This window comes from Aquarana catesbeiana, linkage group LG04, assembly GCF_042186555.1.
Source record: "Aquarana catesbeiana isolate 2022-GZ linkage group LG04, ASM4218655v1, whole genome shotgun sequence".
Classification (NCBI taxonomy): domain Eukaryota; kingdom Metazoa; phylum Chordata; class Amphibia; order Anura; family Ranidae; genus Aquarana; species Aquarana catesbeiana.
Window position 1 is genome coordinate 492,844,807 of NC_133327.1, and position 22,687 is coordinate 492,867,493.

The following is a 22,687-nucleotide window of genomic DNA, read 5'->3' on the forward strand; positions in this document are numbered from 1 at the left end:
TTAATCGTGCAGCTCCACTTGTCCCCCATTGCTTGCATTATTGGGTATTTGAATTTGATATATGTACGCAACAAAGGCCTGTTCAAACTGTGTGCAGTTGCCCACATTTTTCACACTGGATAAATGTAGGTAGCTGCAATGACACATCGAAAACTTGTTTGCACTAATACTCAGAGTTTATATGCGTTCAGGAGATAGGTGTTAAAATGCATCATGTAAATGTACATAATCGCAAAATACACCTTTAAAATCACATTAAGCAAAACAAGCACATACAAAATACAGGTAAATGTGCATAAAAATGCATGTGACTGCAGGCCAATGCAGATGCATTTTACAGTGTTTTTATGCACATCATAGTGTGATTGACCCCCCCCCCCCCCCCGAGTATACACTTTTAAATCAAATAGTATTATGTTGTGATTTAAAAATCATACTCCTACGTGTATATTGGTCTACACACCTTCTATTGGTTCATTGTATTGAAGCGGTTGTATATCGCTGGAAGTTTTTTATTTTTATTTTTTCTTCTTTCTGCAAGGTAAAGGGATAATGTGTTAGTATGCATCGCATACTAGCACATTATGTGAAGCTTACCTTTAAAACAAAGCTGTTCCAGTGACGCAGCCGCTTCCATTTTCACCCGTCTTGCTTCCGGGGGTTCGCTTACTCCAGCCCTGTAAATGGCCGGAGTCGCAATATCATCACTGCCGTGCATGAGCGTGGGGAGCCGCCGTTCACGGCACAGGGCTTGAAAGGAATGGCACCGCTGGCCGTTCCTTCAGAGCGCATGTGCCAGTGATGTCACTGTCTTCATGTAATGTAAATATCTCCTAAACAGTAAATGTTTAGGAGATATTTAAACTACCTATAGGTAAGCCTTTATTATAGGCTTACCTATATAGGTAAATGTCCGCAGAGGAAGTTTACTTTAGGCCTCATGCACACTGGATGTTTTTACAGCTGATGTTTTTGGCTTTAGATGTTTTTTTTCTACAGTCAATAAACTCCCCATCATGGCTCAATACATAGGCTGTTGTAAAAAAAAAAACAAACAACTAGTGGGTTCTGAGAGGAGTTTTTCAGCTGTAAAAACGCTCTAACGTCAAAAAGCACTAATAAATGTTTTTTTTTTTTTCTTTTTTTTTTTTTTTTAACGTTTTTGATCTATTAACCACCTGGCATCCACGCTATGGCCGAATGACGGCCACAGCGCGGACCTGAATTCCCGGGAGGCCGTCATATGATGGCCTCCCCTGTGCACACGCTCTGTGCGCGCTGTGATCACCGAGTCACTGAGACTCCGGTGATCACTGATCTAAGGAAGGGGCCGATCCCGGCCTCTTGCCATGTGATCAGCTGTCAGCCAATGACAGCTGATCACATGATGTAAACAAAAGATCGGTAATCGTTTTTTCTTTTCTACTCACACTGACAGCGTGAGTAGAAAACAAAGGCGATCACCGGCTCAGATGTCAGGGACATCGGTCCCGAAGTGGAAGAGGCACATGTGCCACCTATCAATGCCCACAAGTGCCAGCTATCAATGCCCACCAGTAGTGCCAATCAGTGCCACCTAGCAGTGCTGCCTATCAGTGTAACTGATCACTGCCGCCTCATCAGCGTACATCAATGAAGGAGAAAAATTACCTGTTTTAAATTTTTTATAACAAATTATAAAAAAATTAAAAAATAGTTTTTTTTAATTCAGTTTTTTACATTTGTTTTAACAAAAAGTAAAAACTGCAGAGATGATCAAATACCACCAAAAGAAAGCTCTATTTGTGGTGAAAAAATGATAAAAATTTTCATATGGGTACAGTGTTGTATGACCGCGCAATTGTCATTCAAAATGAGTCAGCGCTGAAACCTGAAAATTGGTCTGGATAGGAGGGGGGTTTAAGTGCCCTGTAAGCAAGTGGTTAAAAAAAAAAAAGCTATTGCAAAAACGTTGAAAAACTCACTGCAAAGCTACTGGCGTTTTTTTAACATTATTTTAACGTCCAGTGTGAATGAGGCCTTAAAAGTAGCTAAATAGTGTAATACATTTGCCTAGCATATGACCAGCCTAAGGGCCCTTGCACAAAGGGCTGTCTAGCTGCTTTGCACCCTTGTCGGTGTTTTAGTGCACCTCTGCTGCCTGCAGCCTGTCAAAGACTATACCATGTAGCCGCTGAATGCTGCATTTTCTTAGGCGCCTACATGTTCAGATAGACAAATGCCTGGAATGCAGAAGACCTAAAACTAAGATGTCAGGAGCAATGCACAACAGCTAGATGGGCCTGGCTATAAGGAAACCAATATTTTGGCAGTTTTCACCAGATTTTGCATTCTAAGCTAATCAAAGGGGTCAACAATATTTTCTACCATTCCTTCCATATAAAATTTAAAGCTGATCTCTAGGAATAATCTATTTTTAAAATTTACATTGGGCCAGCTTGGTTGGTTTTAATTCTTGATCCAGAGTGCTGCAAGAGAATCTCAAAATCATCGTCGTAGTCGGTGCCACATATGGGAAGTGCTGTTCCAGTGCTGGAGCATCTTCCCCTATGTTACAGAGAACACAGGAAATCACTCGCTTGGCACCTCCTGCTGTTCAGAATTTTTTTTTTTTTTTTTTTTTTTTTCTTGCTGAATACTAGATGTTCTCTGATTTGAGTAGGGCATAGGACTTCACAATAACCCCCTTGTCCAATCAGAGAATGTCTCCTATTCATTAAAACATTTTTTTTTTCCTGAATGGGGCATGTACAGAGCAAACAACTCCTTGTGTTCAGTGTACCCAAGGGGAAGATTTTCCAACACTGCCAAGTCAAAAAAGCACTTCCTGTATGTGGCACAGAATACTATGGTGATTATGAGACTCCCCTCTAGCCCCCAGATGTGACATATTGATAATTAAAGGTAACCAAGCGTGCCCAATGTAAATGGTAAAACTAGATCATTCCTGCACTCTCCATAAACTGCTAATGGTTGGTTGCCTTGATCCATTTAATTTATGTAATTCACAGCAGATTGCAGTTGGCAAAAAACTGCAGTGGTTATAGCTAGCATACATGTTTTAATCAGTTTGTAATTCTAACTACTCTGTTGCCAAAAAAATGACATCTTGAAAAAGAAGAGTAATAATACCAGCCCTGCTGCCAGTGTCTCCAATCTTCCCTCGCTTGCATAGCTAAACCAGCCAAAAAAACTTTTAGTATCCAACAATTTCATATATGTCAGATTTCTGTATCTTCCAATGTGTGCTGTGATTTCAACCTCTGGAGTCATTTTTTTTTTTTTTTTTTTTTTTTGGTAGCAGAGGCTCTTTCACTTGCCTTTCTGTAAGCATAAACTGTAATAGAAGGGCGTGCTAGGGGCATTATATCCTAATAACATGAGTACTATATCAGAATGGAAAGATTTGTTTTTTTTTTTTTTTTTTCGGGTGCCAAGACACAAACCTAGATAAAAAAAATACTCAATTTTATTACAATGATCAAAAGGTAAAAAACAAGGTAAAAATTGTATACAATTTTACATTGCCTCCATCGAAATATCCACAGATACAGAAACTCCTAAAATTCCAAATTCTACTTGGGTGTTTTCAATGTGGGTAGAACGTCTCAATCCGTTTTGTGGGAGACCTCGCTTCTTCAGGAGGTGTAGGGGAGTGCTAATAATCACTGAAATTCACATGAAAAAGGGAAAAATAATCTCTAATCTCTATATCTATCTCTATCATCTCTTAATCGATCTATCTCTATCAACCAGGCCATCTAGAGGTCCACAGACAGTGGAGGAAGCAGGCGATCGGCACAAATTTTCTCAGTAGCAGCCACCGCTGTTAACCATTTATAGCACTGGGAGACAGCAGTTCAGGCCACTATCCAGCGGCTGTGAAGGAGACTGCAGAGGAAAGATTTTTACCAAAAGCAGCCACCTCCAGGTAATGGGATATACACATAGTGTTTGGTGCTGTATCCCAAAAAAATGAAAAAAATCTAAGGCCTGGTTCTAGGGCTGCAACTAACGATTATTTTCATCATCGATTAGTTGGCCGATTATTGTTTTGATTAATCGATTATTCGGTTAATAACCTTTAAAAAAAAAGTGTGGTGTATAATATAGTTAATGTGTAAATTTAAAAAAAAAGATAATTTATTCTTAAATATCTCTATGCAGTTGTAAATATAAATAACCAACTATATGGTTAGGGAGCAAAATATCGAATCCACTCTGAGCATAACAGACAGAAGAGATATATACTGTACATACTATTAGAGGAGATATACTGTACATACTATTAGAGGAGATATACTGTATATACTATTAGAGGAGATATACTGTACATACTATTAGAGGAGATATACTGTACATACTATTAGAGGAGATATACTGTACATACTATTAGTGGAGATATACTGTATATACTATTAGTGGAGATATACTGTATAAACTATTAGAGGAGATATACTGTATATACTATTAAAGGGTGAATCTGGTAAATATCATCAGACTCAGTGATCACATTTTTTTTATTAAAAACAAAAACAATGTCTTCCTTTAAAAATAATGTCATTTAAAGAACATTCGTTCTTTCATTCAGCGAATGTATAAAGATTTTGCGTCTGAATATTCTCGTCTGAAAATTGATCCGTGTGGCCAACATAAGGCTCGGTACACACCTATGCAGTTTGCTTTTGATCTGTTTCTGCAGTGCTTTTTGCTGTGCGTTTTGATTTCTGCACACGTGATTTTGCTGCGATTTGCATTTTTTTGGCCAATTTGTTGTTGGGCAGATTAAAAAACACAAATTGCTGCAAAAACGCATTGCATGCTTTTCTGCAGCTTTTCAATTGAAGTATATTGAACCAAAAAAGCACCCTTTTTTTGTGAACATGTCCCATAGGAAAACATGTAGATGAACTGTAGTGCGTTTCTGCAAAAAGCACCAAAAAACACATAGATGTAAACCAGGTGTAAGACGTTTAGTAATATAATGGGTTTAAAAAACTAAAATTAGCCCTTTATATTACAAAAAAAGCAGATAATCACTACTGTAAGGGGTTAATTTTTTTTAGTGTAGAACTGTGAAAGTAATATTTGCAGTAGCGATTATTTGCTCTCCTATAAAGGGCTCATTTTAGGTTTTTTTTTTTTTTAACCCCATTATGTTACTGGGCAATTAATCGATTATAAAAATAGTAATCGATTAATTTCATAATCGATTAGTTGTCGATTAGTTGTTTCAGCCCTACCTGGTTCACATCAATGCTTATTTATTTATTTTTGTGTGCATTTTGCAGAAACGCACTACCATTTAACATGGTTTCCAATAGACCCGTTCACACAGTGCTTTTTTTGGTTCCATAGACTTCAATGGAAAAGCTTCAGAAACGCATGTAGTGCATTTTTGCCACAATTTTGCTATGAATTGCGTTTTTTTTGGTTTGGTTTTTTTTTTTTTTTTTTTTAATGTGCCCAACAACAGATTTTGCCAAAAAACGCTAATCGTGGCAAAAACGCACTACATGCTTTGGCAGCTTCTCCATTGAAGTCTTTGGAATCAAAAAAGCACTGTAAAAGAAGTACCTGACCCTTTCCAAAAATGCAGTGGCTGAAAAAAGCATAGATGTGAACGTGTCCCATAGGAAACCATGTTAAATAGATTATAGTACGTTACTGTAAAAACCATCAAAAACCGCCTAGGTGTGAATCTGCCCCTAACATCAGCTTTATGCCTATGCATACTGCTATAGAAATAAACACGATGGGAGAATTAATTTGCTTTCAAGAAGAACCTGTAGCATTTTCAGTGTTTTTTTTTTTTTAAATGAATATATAAGTGACCAGTTTGATGTTTAAAATTACAGTTCATGTTAGGCTAGGTTCAAAAATATGGATGCCATATATGGTTGCGTGTGTAAAAACGCATGGTAACAGAGTAGCATACATTTTGGTACGGCACAATTTTAAAACAAATTTTATGCACTTTTCTTGTGTGAAATGGTGTATTTTTTTAAATTTTTTTTTCGGGTGTATGGTAGGCATGTAAATTAATGCACTGCCCTTATCGTGTTGTGCAAAATCATGCATGCACCGTTGTGCAAGCAGAAAAGACTAGTCACCAGTATTGCCATTATCAGCTGATGGGGGGGCCCCCCCCCCACCCCATTACTACCTTCTATTACCTTGTATGGGGGTGGCCACCTCAAGTCAGAGCCTTCAGCAAGGAGGATCATAAGCAGTAGTGATATTACCAGATGTCACCCCAAATCTTCTGACACTAGCAGAGGCAGCAGTGTCTTAAAGTGATTGTAAAGTCCTACGTGTTTGTGTGTTTGTTATTTTTATTGGAGGAAAAAAAAAAAAAAAAAACATGTTATACTTGCCTACCCTGTTGCAGTGGATTTGCACAGAGCAGTCCCAGATCCTCCTCTTCTCGGGTCCCACTTCTGTGCTTCTGGCCCCTCCCTCCTATCGAGTGCACCCACAGCAAGCAGCTTGCCATGGGGCACCCAAGGCGAGTCACTGCTCCCTGTGTTCATTCAGACACAGAGCTGGCCCCGCCCCCTCTCTCTTTCTCTCTCCTGATTGGCTTAATGACTTTGACAGCAGCAGGAACTAATGGCGCCGCTGCTGTCTCTCAGCCAATTAGGAGGGAGAGTCTCGGACGGCCAAGACAATTGTGGACGTAGATGGGACTTAGGTAAGTATTAGGGGGTGCTGGGGCTGCTGCTGCACACAGAAGGCTTATTTTCTTAAAAGAGAAGTATGGGTTTTTTTTTTGTTTTTGTTTTTTTCAGGTCCATACTTGCCTAGGTGGATGCAGCATGTGTCCGATGCTCCATCTGCTCCCGGCGCTTCTACACTGTGAGAACCGAGCGATCAAACATCGCCAATGGCTCGGTTCTCACAGCTCCCCCAGCAGAGAGCTGGCGACTGTCAATCAGCAGCTCTCCTCTCTACTCCTCCACACTTACTGGAGGGCTGAGCTGTGGAGGGGCGGGGAGGGGCCGTCTCAGTCTTTCAGTGGCTCGCTGAGGGGCTGAGCCGGGTGTCAGTCCAGGTACCTGGCACATCCAGACTCCCATTGTTTGGATGACGCGGTACCTGGACAGACAATGGTGACGTCAGCAGAGAGCTGCAAAACGAATTGCACTCCTGTGATCCACAGGAGAAGTACAGCCATACGAGCTTTGGCTGGTCTTCTTCTTTTAATGCATAGAATGCATTAAGACAAAAAAACCTTCTGACTTTACAACTCCTTTAAGCTGGCCATACACTGATCAAAATGTGGAAAATCAGTTTGTTGCTTTCCTCGCTTAACATGTTAAATACTGATGGGGGATTCCACCATCCACTTTGTGCAAAAAAGAGAAATCTGGTTTTATTTTCACACAGCCCACTAGCTGAAAGGAAAAAATAACCATGTATGGCCAGTTTTAGATCTCGCACTACAGAGTCTAGGGACCCTTCTATTCCAGGAATTACACAGATATTACTTTTCCCTTCTTTTCTTTTTTTTTTTTTTTTTTGTAGGTTACTACTTGGGCAAAATAAACATTTCTAAATGTTACCTGTAACATGGTAAATCTTCACCACTTTGTTTTAAAAACCCTTCTTTGTACAATTTGTATTAATCCCTACATTTTGGTGCTCGCGTTGCTGTACGATTTTGAATGCAGTACGTTTTCAGCCCCTTCATTTGAATAGGCTGAAATCCCACTGCATTGCACCAAAAGTATTGCATGCACTACTTTTAAAAAAGCTTTTTAAAACCTTTGTTACCATGCGATCTGGTGCAAACAAATGCAGTGCATTTGCCATCTGCATTTGGGGTGTCATTCATTTTACAACGACACCCGCTGCAGATCGTAGACACATTGCATTTTGAACATGGTATGGGGATACACTCATAGAATGCAGGTTTCCCACACTGCGCTCCAGTGTGAACCGCCACTTACAGAGACTTCAGAGAGCTCCCCCAGAGTGATTTCTCAACATGTCAATAGGTGGATTTTGCATGTAAAGTGAATTAAGGATCACTTAATATTATAAAGAAATTAGCAATCATATTTTGCTGTGCAGTGCCACCTGCTCAAAGCTCTAAGACACCTTTCACACTGGGGCGCTTGGTAGGCGCTATAATGCTAAAAATAGCGCCTGCAAAGCGCCCTGAAAGAGCCGCTGCTGTCTCTCCAGTGTGAAAGCCCCGAGGGCTTTCACACTGGAGCGGTGCGCTGGCAGGACGCTAAAAAAAGTCCTGCTAGCAGCATCTTTTGAGCGGTGTATACACCGCTCCTGCCCATTCAAATCAGTGGGGCAGCACGGCTATACTGCCGGCATAGTGCTGCTGCAGCAGGACTTTGCGGTGGTTTTAACCCTTTCTCTGCCGCTAGCGGGGGGGTAAAGTGCCCTGCTAGCGGCCGAACAGCGCTGCGAAATTGACGGTAAATCGCCGCTAAAAATAGCGGCGCTTTACCGCCGGCGCACCCACCGCCCCAGCGTGAAAGGGGCCTTAAATACACCCAAACCACTAAGGGGGGAAAAGTAAAGAAAAGCAAGCGTCTAAAATGCAAATGGCCTATAAATTTTTTTTTTTTATAAATGCTCAAAATATGTTCTTGCATTATCCAAGCTGGACCAATGTAACTATGCAATAAAAACCATATCTGGAGTTCAGTTTTGAAATGCATTGTCCATGAATGTAAAATGATTGATTGTATGTTTGCATTGCATGCTCAAGGAATCATGGCCACTTTTGCTGATCATCATCACTAGATAAGTTCAATAGGTCTTAAACCATCCACACAATAAATATGATGCATCCCTCTATGTAATGCATGTGTGGTTTCTTTGCAGGACCACAGGGAATCGCCTTTGGGAGAGTAATGTTGTTGGAAGTTTTTTCTTTTATAATGAACTCTTTTCTGCTGATTCTGCAAAGCAAAACTGTTCCCCCCCAGAGTGATTTCTCAACATGTCAATAGGTGGATTTGCATGTAAAGTGAATTAAGGATCACTTAATATTAAGAAATTAGCAATCATATCTTGCTGTGCTGTGCTGTGCTGTGCCGTGCCACCTGCTCAAAGCAGTGTTGAATTGTATATTTTTCTTTTAAATGCAGCCAAACCACTAAGGTCTCATGCATTGGACATTTAGCCCAGTGTATGAGGCTCCAGCATTTAGGTGTGGGTGGAAGAAGGGGCGGGTGTACTGTACAGCCTCGCTGCCTGCAGCCTGTCAAGCTCTGAGTGGCTGAAAGCAGCTACAACAGGACGGTGCACTAAGCGGTACTTACATTTAGTGCAGTATGCTCCCAGGGACAAATGCCCAAAATTAAAGCAGTCTTCCGAGCATTCGTCCTTGGGCACATACTACACTAACACAACGCCATCCAACAGCAGCAGCTGTTGGCCTCTTCTAAAGTTTGAAAGGCTGCCAGAAGTGGGGCTGAGGTACGTCTTGGCCCTTTCACCCGCACCTAAATGCCAGAGCCTCGTGCACAAGAGCTAAACGCCCAGTGTGCAGGAGGCCTAAAACCGTTTGGAAAATATTGTGCAAGAAATACACACAGGCCTGACCTGTGATATATGCCTTCTCATTAATCGGCAGTAAAGATCAGACATACTGGAAAAAATGCAAAGCTGTTTCAAAATGAGCATTGCACGTTCGATATCTACCTGAAACCTGTTTAGTGAGCATTTGTATTACTGTGTGATATCATACCATCTTGAATCATACCTGATTTTTAAGTGAATATGAGAAACCCACAATTGCTATGCGTCATGTTTGTACTCTTTTATACTGGGGTTGGCATTGTCTGCACTTCCTTTCATGAAACTGTTGAAAACTGACTTCATAACTGAAAGTATATGAACTCAAAAAATGTGATATCTCTGCAAAAAAAGTGGCGTAAAGCCCAATTCACCGAACTATCACAATTAGATAGGGATCTTTTTATTTTCAGAAAAAGGACAATTTTTTTTTTTTTTTTTTTTTTTTTTTTCTTTTCAGTTCAATCCAAATCAATTTAAAGAAGTTGTAAAGTCTTTTATCTTGAGGCTGGGTTCACATTTAGACGGATGCGGCTTCGCACCAGGGGACCGGTGCGTCCCTGTTCTCCATTTCAGGGCTGAATTTTTGCCTGAATTCAGCCCTGAAACGGCGCCAAAGACGCACAGCAGTCCTGTGCAAGCCACCACGGAGATATGTGAACCGGCTCCATAGAGAGCTGGTCACAATCTCCTGTCATGCAATTTGGGTGTGGAGAAACCTGCATCCAATTCACACTGGTGTGAACCCAGCCTTATGCATTTAGGATAAAAAGCCTTCTGTGTGCAGCATAATGTGTGTGCTAATATTTACCTGAGCCCCATCTCTGTCCAGCGATGTCCACAAGTGTTTCGGCCATCCGAGACTCTCCTTCCTGATTGCCTGAGACGCAGCGGCGCCATTGGTTTCCGCTGCTGTCAGTCAGTCAGCCAATCAGGAGTGTCTGCATGGACACATGGAGCTTTGACTCAGCCTTGGGTGCCCCTATAGCAAGCTGCTTGCTGTGGGAGCACTCGACAGGAGGGAGGGACCAGGAGCACAGAAGAGGGACCCGAGAAGAGGAGGATGTGGGCTGCAAATCCACTGCACAGAGGAGGTAAGTATAACATGTTCGTTATTTTTATTGAAAAAAAAAAAGAGATTTTACAATCGCTTTAATTGTATAATTTTCTTTAACCAAGAAAAACAATATGGGCAGCACAATGGCTAAGTGGTTAGCACTAGGGTCGTCCGTTCAAATCCCAATCGCGGCACTAATTGCCTGGAGTTTGCGTGTTCTCCCTGTGCCTGCATGGGTTTCCTCCGGGTACTCCGGTTTTCTCCCACCCTCCAAAGACATGCTGGTAGGTTAATTGGCTCATGGATAAATTGGCACTAATATGTGTAAGTTTGAATGTGAGTTCGGGACCTTAGATTGTACGCTCCTTGAGGGCAGGAACTGATGAGAATGTGCAATATACTGTATATGTAAAGCGCTGCGTAAATTGACGGGGCTATATAAGTACCTGTAATATATATTATACTGCAGTTTACCATTCTTTAGATGTGGTGGCTGCATTAGTTTACCAAGCTTATTTCCTCTTTTTCATCTGGTGATTTTGCTAGTAAAACACTTCCTGTCCTAGAGTGACAACGCTTATTCACTGTACTGTATCTACGTAGGATCAGCATTGTCACCTTAGAAGTGTTGGGACTACACAACATGCTCTCGCTCCTAATATCCATACTATAGTAGGTGTTTTTATAGTTCACAAAGCTCCTCTCCCACTCCTTGAGATAACACTGCAGAATGCATTGTAAAATTGTAAGCTCATTGGATTAAAATTTTTTTTTTTTGTGGTCTGACAGAAATAACAAAACATGGTACATTAAAGTGGTTGTAAAGGTGTTTATTTTATTTTTTTAAATTTTTTTTCTATATTAATGCATTACGATAAAAAAACCTTCTGTGTGCAGCAGCCCTCCTAATACTTACCTGAGCCCCATCTCGATCCAGCGATGTGCATGAGTGCCTCGGCCATCCGGAACTCTCCCTCCTAATTGGCTGAGACACAGCAGTGGGCACCATTGACTCCCGTTGGCCAGTGAGGAGAGAGATGGGGCGGAACCGCGGCTCCATGTCTGAATAGACACACAGAGCTGCGGCCCAGCTCGGGTGTCCCCACAGCAAGCTGCTTGCTGTGGGGGCACTCAACAGGAGGGAAGGGCAAGGAGCGCCGACGAGGGACCCAAGAAGAGGAGGATCCAGGCTGTTCTGTGCAAAACCACTGCACAGGGCAGGTAAGTATAACATGTTTATTATTTTTAAAGAAAAAAAAAAAAGAGACTTTAGTATCACTTTGAAGTTATTGTAAACCATTACCCCTACCCACTTCTTGCACCATTCCTTGGTTCCACCTCTTGCACCATTCCTTGCACCAACCCCCCAGCAACAATGGACCACCCGCAACAAAAGATCCCCAGCAGCAACAACAGATCCCCTTGCAGCCAGCATCAATAGACCCCTCCCTCAACAGTTGATACCCCCACCAGCAACAATAGAACACCCCCCTGCAAAAATAGATCCTCTCCAGCAACAATAGCCCCCCTTAGCAGCTAGCATGAATATACCCTGCACCCCTTGCCATTACATACATTCAGTGCTGGAGGTGCCAGCCCTGGCTACAGGTAAGCCTTTATTATAGGCTTTCCTGTAGTAAAAAGTGGTCTGTAAGGGTTTACAACCACCTTAATTGAGACAAGTACACACTATAGAGGGCACGACTTGTGTGTGTTATTAGCTTGAGTTCAAGCAGTTGACAAGGCAGCAATTATCGGACCTCAGGGGTCCCCTTTCACATCTAAATCTTCTCTCCCAAGAGCCATCCTCTGACAAACAAATTTAAATAAGGGGATAATTATAAGTCTATTATAGGTAAGATTTTCAAAATATAATTCAAGACTAAGGGCCCCTATTTATAACTGAGCATATGCTACTGTCCGCGGATCAACAAGTATTTACTCCAAGCTATACTGGCATTTTAGGCCCCTTGCACGTGGGGTGCCTAGTTCCTGTGCGTACAGTCCCGGCATTTTAGTGCGTCCAGGAGTGCTTGGTCCAACATCCAGAACACAGCTCCTTATCTGTTTTGACTCCAATGATGAACTCTCCCTACAGTATTTTGTATGATTCTCCATGCATAACATCAAGAAATATGACATGTCCTCATAAGAAGTGTGATTGGGTCTATGTGCCGTCTGCACTCTGGAAGTCCTTGAGCTTGTAGGCTATAGAAGCATTGAACCTGGGGGTCTGTAATGCCTCGTTTCCACTGAGCGGATCGGTTTGGTACAGTACGCTATTTTGGGTGTTTTCATTATGAAAGCGGCCCATACAACCGAACCGGGTCCTGCTTCAGATGTGGGGCCATAGAAAATGGAGCGGTTCGGTTAGGGCGGAGCTACGACACATTCCACTGATTGGTGGACGTGTGGCGCCATGCTAGGCATTTTTTCTAAACCCACGTATGGCCCCTGTCGTTCCGACTTGCAGTGGAAACGCTCGCCTGAATAGGCCGGACCATTCTAGGCTTTGCAAACCGATCCGACCAGAACCGATCCGCTCGGTGGAAACGAGGCATAAGTGCCCGTCTGGGAGAGAATCCTAAAGGCACAGCCTGAGCTATGACAGACCAGTATGGCTCTTGCTGGCATTTGGCTCCAGGGCATAAGACTCTGTTTAGGTATGGGTGGAAGGCACAGCATATAGCCCCCGCTGCTGGAAGCCTATAAAACTCTAGGAGAGGCTGACAGGTGCTGTGGCTGGATGGGGCTGGACAGTGCAACAAGTGGTACTAACTTTAGGGTAGTATGTGCCCAGGGACAAATGACCGTAGCACAAGCAGTGTGCAATCCAGGTATTGGGCCCCCGGGAAGTATACTGCCCTAAAAGTTAATACTACTTGGTGCACCATTCAGCTGCAGCAGCTGTCACCTCTTCTTATAGCTTTTTACAGGTTGCTGTTTCTGTGCCTCCCTCTGGTACTTAAAACTCGGAGTCTTGCACTGTGGCCCAGTGCCCATTCGGGCCTTAGTCTGCAAAGGTCTAATCAGATATGAGTTGTCTATTTTTTCATAAAGACTTCAGATTTGATTTTTTTTTTTTATTTGTGATTGACTAGAATTAAACTGGTTAGTGCTCAGGGGAGCAGGTTTATTTTTTGTTTTTGAATTGTGCTAAGCCGATTCATACTGCCCCAAAGCTTCGGTGCAACAGTTAAGCTATATATGTTAGTGTACCACAGGTAGAAATCCGGACTTTATTTTCTTTCAATGAACATTATCTTTTGGGTGGACTAAGTCCACTACTGCTGCTCTCTGTTTTGATAGAAACTTCCTGAAGGTGGAAAGGTGGCTGAAAAAGAACTTTGGCAAGAAGACTATAGGAATTCATGGACTCCCAGCTGGGATTTCTGAAGGAATCGGTGTGCTGATGCTTTGGCTCAGTAAATGGTGGGCACGCAAAGCCAATTTCAGTGGCACCTGGAAGATTAATGGTCACATGTCTAAAAAAAAAAAAAAAAATGATTTGATATTTCTCAAGAACCAATGACTGTCATAAAGTTTGTTAAATGTTATCTAGTCCATAGCTTAGCGAGAAAACCAGAGAAATTCTTATGTTTAAAAAAAAAAAAAAAAAAAAAAAGCCCTTTGCATTAATCTCAGCTTTTAAAGTGGTTGTAAACTCTGTTACACCACTGTTACCTACAGGTAAGCCTATAATGAGGCTTACCTGTAGGTACCAGGAATATCTCCCAAACATGCAGTTTAGGAGATATTCACTGTATCCGCATGTGCCGAGGTCATCGTGCCATTTCTTCAGTAGCCGTGCCGTGACCGGCAGCTCCCGTGCGAATGCCATCCTTTGCTGGTCTGGCCCGCGAACCCAGAAATTACTGCGGGAGACATGTCGCCGGTCACAGCAATGTGCGTGGACCGCTGCAACAGCTTCGATCTAAGATAAGTATTTCATAATGAGCTAGTATATGAAGTCCACATTAAAGACCATTTCCAACAGAAAATTCAGAAGCATATGTGAAGCTGAAATTACCATCCTACAGGCCAAACATAGTACAACTAAACTGTGAAAGATGGGGATCACATTAAAACAGCCATTCCTGGAAATTAAAATGAATTTTTAAGCCTTTTTACTTAATATAGAGCTGTCAATTTACACAGCACTTTACATATACAGTATATTATACATTCACATCAGTCCCTGTCAAGGAGCTTACCATCTAACTCATATTCATGCATACACATACTAGAGTCAATTTAGACAGGAGCCAATTTACCTTCCAGAATGTCTTTGGAGTATGGGTGGAAACCGGAGTACCTGGAGGAAACCCACGCAGGCACAGGGAGAACATGTAACTTTCGTACATAACTACTTAGCCACTGTGCTGCCCTTTGTGTAAATGTGGCCTTATGTTAGAATCATTTTCTTGCTAGAAGAAAATCTTGCAAGGTTCAGGTTTCTACCCTCTAGTCCCACAAGTCTTCTTGGGCTCACTGCAGAGAAGCAATCCCACAGCATAATGGCACTTTCCTCCACACCTCTGTTCATTGTTAGAGGTGCTTTGTCCTTTGGAAGCCCCACTCTAGGCAAAAAAAATACCCTTGCAGCGCCCCCCTCCCCAACAATGCAATAGTTTAGATGCTTGTTACGTTTTTAGGTGTAGAGATATAATGCGCTCCCTCCATCTGTGCAACCAATTCTCTAAAGACTCCTCCTTAAAGCGGAGTTGCATTCAAAAATGGAGCTTCTGTTTATCCAGTTCCTCCACCTTCTGGTATCACATTTAGCACCTTTCAGGGGGGAGCAGATACCTGTCTAATACAGGTGTTTGCTTCCACTTCCGGCGATAGATCGACGCAGAATCTGTGGCGATCTATGTTGTGTCTGGCTCCTCTCCCTGTATCTCGCAGTCAGTCTGCTTGGTGCAATTATGCCTTAACCTATAGAACTGGCTTTTGGGACCTTTTTGTAGGTTTTGTATAGTTCTTAGCATAAATCTGCCGTCATGACACATTTCTAAATCAAGGATAGCTAACCAATCTTTCACCAAAGGGAACGACATTCCAATATCATTGTTATTGCAGTGAGACACAAAATCCTCTATGTTGGAAACCTCGCCATCCCAGATGATTATGTCATTGATGTACTGATCATAATACAAATTTTTGGGCGTGTAGGCGTTGTTCCGCAAGATGTAGAGAGACTCACAAAATCCCATGGTAAGATTGGCATATGACCGAGCAAAATTGGCCCCCATCGCAGTGCCATTGAGCTGGAGGTAAAAGTAATTATGGAACAAAAAATTGTTGTGGGTGAGGTAGAATAAAGTTGCATCTTGAACAAACTTTCCCTGTGTGGGATAACAGCCTATTGGAGGACTCTTATGCTGCGTACACATGGGCGGACTTTTCGACTGACTTTTCGAATGAACGGACTTGCCTGCACACGATCAACCAAAGTCCAACGGATTCGTACGTGATGACGTACGACCGGACTAAAACAAGGAAGTTGGTAGCCAATAGCTGCCCTGGTTTTTGTCCGTCGGACTAGCATACAGACGAGCGGACTTTTCGACCGGACTCGAGTCCGTCGGAAAGATTTGAAAGATGTTTCATTTCTAGGTCCGTCGAACTTTTGGGAAAAAAAAGTTCGCTGGAGCCCACACACCATCAAATTGTCCGACGGACTCCGGTCCTCCGGACAAAGTCTGCCATAAAGTCCGCTCATGTGTACGCGGCATTAGGCAGAAGTGCCCTATCTATATTTTCTCTTTAAAGTGTGTGTTTTTTTTTTTTTTCCATCATTCCCATCAATTGAGTCAACTTGAATTACTAGTCGACTAGAATTTGTTTGATGATCCTTGGACCAGTAATAAAGACCAACCTTCAAAGGCAAGTTACAACAGTGTCAAAACAGAAAGTAAATAAAACTATAATAGGGCGTACACACGGTCGGACTTTGTTCGGACATTCCGACAACAAAATCCTAGGATTTTTTCCGACGGATGTTGGCTCAAACTTGTTTTGTCTACACACGGTCGCACAAAGTTGTCGGAAAATCCGATATAAACGCGGTGACGTAAAACACGTACGTCGGGACTTTAAACGGGGCAGTGGCCAATAGCTTTCATCTCTTTATTTATTCTGAGCTTGCGTGGCACTTTGTCCGTCGGATTTGTGTACACACGATTGGAATTTCCGACAACGGATTTTGTTGTCGGAAAATTTTATCTCCTGCTGTCCAACTTTGTGTGTCGGAAAATCCGATGGAAAATGTCCGATGGAGCCCACACACGGTCGGAATTTCCGACAACACGCTCCGATCGGACATTTTCCATCGGAAAATCCGACCGTGTGTACGGGGCATAACTCTGTGTTTAAGAGAGTGAAGGACAAGGACTCCCTCACATGCCTATTTACTCAGGTGAAAGAAGAATCAACATCCCTGACCAACTCAAAGCCTTAATTTAATATACCATATTTATCGGCGTATAATGCGCACAGGCATCTAACACTCTCCTTAATTTTAGGAGGGAAGTTTCAGGAAAAAAACTTACATTTTACATAAAGAACTTTGAAGCAAAATAAGGGTCACACATCCATTAATGCAGCCTGATCAGTGCCCATCTGCAGCCTTACCATTGCCAATTAATGCAGCCTGCACAGTACCCATCTGCAGCCCCACCATTGCCAATTAATGCAGCCTGCACAGTGCCCATCTGCAGCTTTACCAGTTCCGGATTACACAGAGCCGCGATCTTCTGTGTACCCGGCGTTCAGTCACACAGTCATGCCTCCTGGCCCGGCTCCTGTGATACAAAACGGTGGTCCAATGCCAGGCCAGGAGGCGGGACTGTGTGACTTAGCGCCGGGTACACAGTTGTGTAATCCGACGGCGCTCTTCCTTCAGAGACAGCAGGAATCGGCGTATAACATGCACACATGATTTCCTCCCTGATTTTCAGGGGGAAAAAGTGTGTGTTATATGCCGATTAAATACGATAAGTAATTTCACAAACTCTATATTGCAAATAAAAAGCACCCTGTGTTATTGAGATAGATAGATATATGCACACACAGTGCTTTGAAAAAATATTCATACCCCTTTAACTTTCAACATTCTGTCATGTTGCAACCAAAAACTTTAATGTTTTCTGGGGGGATTTTATGTGGTAGACCAACACAAAGTGGCACATAATTGTGAAGTGGAAGGAAAATGATAAATGTGTGTGTGTGTGTGTGTGTGTGTGTGTGTGTGTGTGGTGTGTTTTTTTTTTTTTTTTGTTTTTTTTTTTGTTTTGTTTTTTATATCCTTTTTATTCTTATTTCACAAGTAACAAAAGCAGTGAAAAAATGCAATATTATAAAATAACAGTATCTTACAGTACATAAACTTATTTATTGTTTTACTCTCCCTCTCCCACCCTCCCTACCTTCCCTGTCCCTCCCTGCCGCCACCCATTATTTGTGCGCGTGATTCTGTTAGTCACAGAGCCTCAGGGGGGGGGACTAAAGAGGAGCACTTAAAGGGAAAGAGAGCAGTACAGTAGGCTAGATCGTCAATTGTCCCCCATGGAGGAAGAAAAAGAAATTCACTCCTTACCATCCTCCTATAGGGGACACCCCATCTCGTCCAGCCAAGGTTTCCACATTCTCTCAAACTTCCTGTAGTTACCTTGCCTAACAAGTACCACTTTCTCGCTCCAAACTATAAAATTAATGGTCTCAACCCAGTTCTTCAGTCAGGAGAGCCTGTGCCTGCCATTTCTGTGCGATTAATTTTCTCGCCTGAAATGGGCATCTCAACACTACTTTGGTGGTACCAGTCGGGACTCTACCTTCCTCCAAACTCCCTAATGGACATGTCTTGGCTACCGGTTCTAATGTGGTCTTAAAGGTTTTATTTATCCTGTCTCTATTATCTCCACCCAGTATCTAAATAGCTTTGGGCATTTCCATACCATGTGAATAAAATCCCCTGCCGCCTTACACCTGGGGCACGCATCGTTTTGTCTCCACCCAAGTTTAAACGTTTTTTTAGGAGTATAATAGACTCTGTATATTAAAAATAAATTGGATATTTTCTGTGAAGAAGAGATCGAGACCAGTGCTCCCCGTCTCCCCACATCTCTCTCCCACCTCGCTCTACTCTTGGAAGGCCCTGATCTACTTATTATTCTAGCCGCCAACCTAGCATACAGTTTGGAGATTAGTCCTTTGGATGTATCTGGTTTAATTATTTTTAGGAGAGTGGGGATCTGGGACCTTTCAATTATCTGTGACCTAAACTGAACTTGAATGGCATGTCTAATTTGAAGATATTTAAAAAACGATTTATTTGATATATTAAACTCCCTTTTCAAGTCTAAGAAGCTTTTCATAAGATTACCCTCGTATAGTTGGATTAATCGGTTAATGCCCTGTCTCTCCCATTCTTTAGACCTCTCTATACTCTTTACTTCCGCTAAATTTCTATTGTTCCATAGGGGGGTGTATTCAGTTACCCCTCTATATCCCATTAGTACCTTCGTTTCCTGCCATACTTTACTGACAAGTTTTATTGTCGGGCATCTGTGAATAAATGGGTCTGCCGCTAGTATGTTATGTGGGGGCCCCCATTTTCATCATTCTATCGCTGGACTTCCCCCCCTCCTATGACTCCACAATCTGCTAGATGTTGTAGCTAAGATGCCAAAAAGTATGACCTTGGGTGTGGAACCGCCATGCCTCCTTCTTTAATCGGTAACTGCATAGTTTGCAGGCCAATCCTAGATTGGCCCTTTTTCCAAATCAATTCCCTAAAAAGGGATTCTATTTTTTTGACCCACTTTTGACCAATCCAAGTCGAGGAATTGTGGAGCAAGTATAGTATCTGTGGTAGCCATATCATCTTTATTAGATTGCAGTGTCCTGCCACAGATAGAGAAAGTCGACTCCAGATGTCCCCTTTTTGCTTTAATTTAAATAGCAATGGGGCTAAGTTATTATTGACATACTGATTTTATATTGCTCATGATCCAAACACCCAGATATGTTAGTTTTGCTACTATTTTTAGGTGTGGAGTTCCTGACTATATCTGGTTAGCAAGTGGGTCGACTGGTAGCAGGGCCGATTTCTCCCAATTGATAACCAAGCCAGAAAATCGTCCGAACTCCCTCCACCATTTGTACCACTGCATTTAGTGAAGTTTCAAACTCTCCAAGGAAAAACAGGACGTCATCCGCAAACAGTGCTATCCTGTCCTCTTCTGTCTGTCTCCGAAAACCCCTGAATATCTAGCATAGATCTAGTCATAATTGCTAGTGGTTCTATTGCGAGAGCAAACAATAAGGGAGACAGAGGACAACCCTGTCTCTTCCCTCTCTTAGGGTATTTATTATTAATTTTAATTTTTGCTTTTGGTTTGCTATAAAGTATTTTCACCCATCTAATAAAGGAGGGACCAAATCCGAATTTCTCCAACACCCTCCAAAGGTAATCGCATTCTAGGCTATCAAAAGCCTTAGCGGCATCCAAGGCCAATATTGCCCTGGAGCCCATGTTGTCTGTTGGAATCTGCATGTTTAAAAAAACTCTTCTGATATTGATACTGATTGACCTATTGGGAATAAAACCTGACTGGTCATGATGTATAAGATTTTGAATACATCCGTTTAAACGGGTTGCTAGCACTTTAGCCAGAATTTTTACATCCCTACATAATAAAAAAATTGGACCATAAGAAGAGACGTCCAATTGATCTTTCCCCTCCTTATGTATTACAATAATAGTGGCTTCCGACATTGAGGTGGGGAGTCTCCCATTGACTAATGCCCATCCCAATGTCTTCAGCAATTCGGGGAGCAGGACCTCTCCATACTGTTCATATATTTCTATTGGGAGCCCATCTGGGCCTGGCAACTTTTGATTGGACATCCCGGCCACTGCCCGCTGTAATTCCTTGAGGGTCACCGGTGCCTCTGTATCCATTTTGTCCTTCTCTGACAAAGTTGGAATATTTGTTCCCTGGAAGAAACCATCCATTTTTCCACTCTCCGCTCCCCTACTAGACTTATAGAGGGACTTGTAATATTCACCAAAAGTTTGTTTTATCTCTATCCCTTCTGTGAAGATCTCGCCACTTAGTGTCTTAATAGCAGAAACAGTGGAGGGGGGGGGGGGATATTAGATCTAATCAACAGGGACAACATACTACCCACTCTCTCTCCCCTTCTCCAAATTGACACTGTCTCTGAAATATTCGTCTGTTCTCTGACCTTCTTGTAATAGCCATTCTATAGATTTGTTGCTTATCTAGCCATTCCTTTTGCCTACCTGGGGTTGGGTCCTCGACATATCGCCTCTCTGCCAGTATCACTTCGTTCCTGATGTCTCTTTCCCACTCCCTTGATTTTCCCTTAGTTCTTGCCACTTTTTGGATCAAAAGACCTCTAAGATAGGCCTTCAAGGAGTCCCAAACCACTCCAGGTGATGCCGTACCTGCAATGATTTGTACAAATTCATGTAGTCTGGTTACCACCTCTCCAGGGTTGCCAATCAATTCCAGCCAACAAGGGCTGATTTTCCATTCTCTTGGATGGATTTTACCTCCTGTATTTAGTGTCAACACAAGTGGGGAGTGGTCTGACACTCCTCTTGAACCATACTCTATGTTCCCTACCAACAATGTTTCTTCCCTATTACCTAGGGCCATGTTGATTCTTGAGAGAGTGAGGTAGGAACTTGAAGCATGAGTATTGTCGTTCCTGCGGATAACGCATTCGCCATATATCGCTTAACCCCATTTCCTCCAGGAATCAAGACAACCAATTTTCTCCTGCTGAGATGGACCTATTTCCAGGGGAAAATCTATCTAGGCTCTTATCGAGGGCTTCATTGAAATCTCCTACCGCTATTACTGGAGTTCCCACTTTGTCCAGTGTGAACTCCACTAATTTATATAAAACCTCCAGCTTAACTGGTGGGGGGGGGGGATATAAATATTTGCCAGCACATATGGTTTATTCTCAATCAAGCAAAACAAAAAAGTATACCGACCCTGTTCATCAATGCAACTCTCTCTGCAGGAGAACATCACTCCTCTTCCAATCATTATGCTCACCCCCCCCTTGAATAGGAGGAGTGGACCGAATGATATTGAGCTTGGAATTTCTGGTTACCAAGTTGTGGCACTGGTCAAATGGGTCTCCTGCAGGCAGAGTAGTCCGGACCTGCTCCCCACCAATGCAGACAGAATTGTGGCTCTCTTAATTGGATCCCCTAGATCTCGGACATTCCAGGAATTTATACTAAATGTCTTTTGCATGAAACAAATATAAAAAAAAAAATCAAGAATATATATATATATATATATATATATATATATATATATATATATATATATAAAAAAAACAAAAAAAAACAAAAAAAAACATAGACCATCTAACTGTCCCGTTCTCTCCCCTCCACCCTAGATCCTTTCTCCAATCTGTGTTCTTCCCCCTTCCTGTATCTCACCCTTCTCTCTATTTGTGCCATCTGTCGTATTAATTTTACCTTTATCCTACCCTCCAACCACCTACCTCCCTCCCCCTTTCTGCCCAACTGGGCTTACCCTAAGGGCTTCACCTGTGACCTTTCCGTACCTCCCCCACCATTCCATCCTCACATTCCAAGCCAGTGATATTGACAAATTTTGTGTAAAATGTAAGCAATGTGGGAGCCTCATTTGCTCTCTTGTGACGATTCTAACATACATCTATAACATTCAATCAAAAGTGCACAACCCCTCCTCCACTCCATCAAATTTCATCAACCAACAATATTACAGTAGTATTACAGTGATATTATAGTGAAAGAAAAAAAAATCTATATATTTGCAGGACCAAAAAGAGAAAAAAAAAAAAAACGAAGGGGGGGGGGGGGATAAAAAGGAAGAAAAAAAACAATAAAAAAAATGAGAGGTAAAAGGAATGAGTCTCCACCGATTTCCCCCCCCCCCCCCCCCCCCCCTATATAATACGTAATCAAAGCAATTTCATGACTATTACGTCTATTATATTTTACACTTCTATAGGTCCTTCTTATTTTCCTCTAACCACTGCGTC

At 42.2% G+C, this 22,687-nt stretch overlaps 1 protein-coding gene across 1 annotated transcript in view; it reads left to right on the plus strand.

Moving 5' to 3' along the window:
* HNRNPLL (heterogeneous nuclear ribonucleoprotein L like) overlaps positions 1-22,687 on the plus strand; it is a 129,320-nt gene that overhangs the window by 6,159 nt on the left and 100,474 nt on the right. The window lies entirely within an intron of this gene.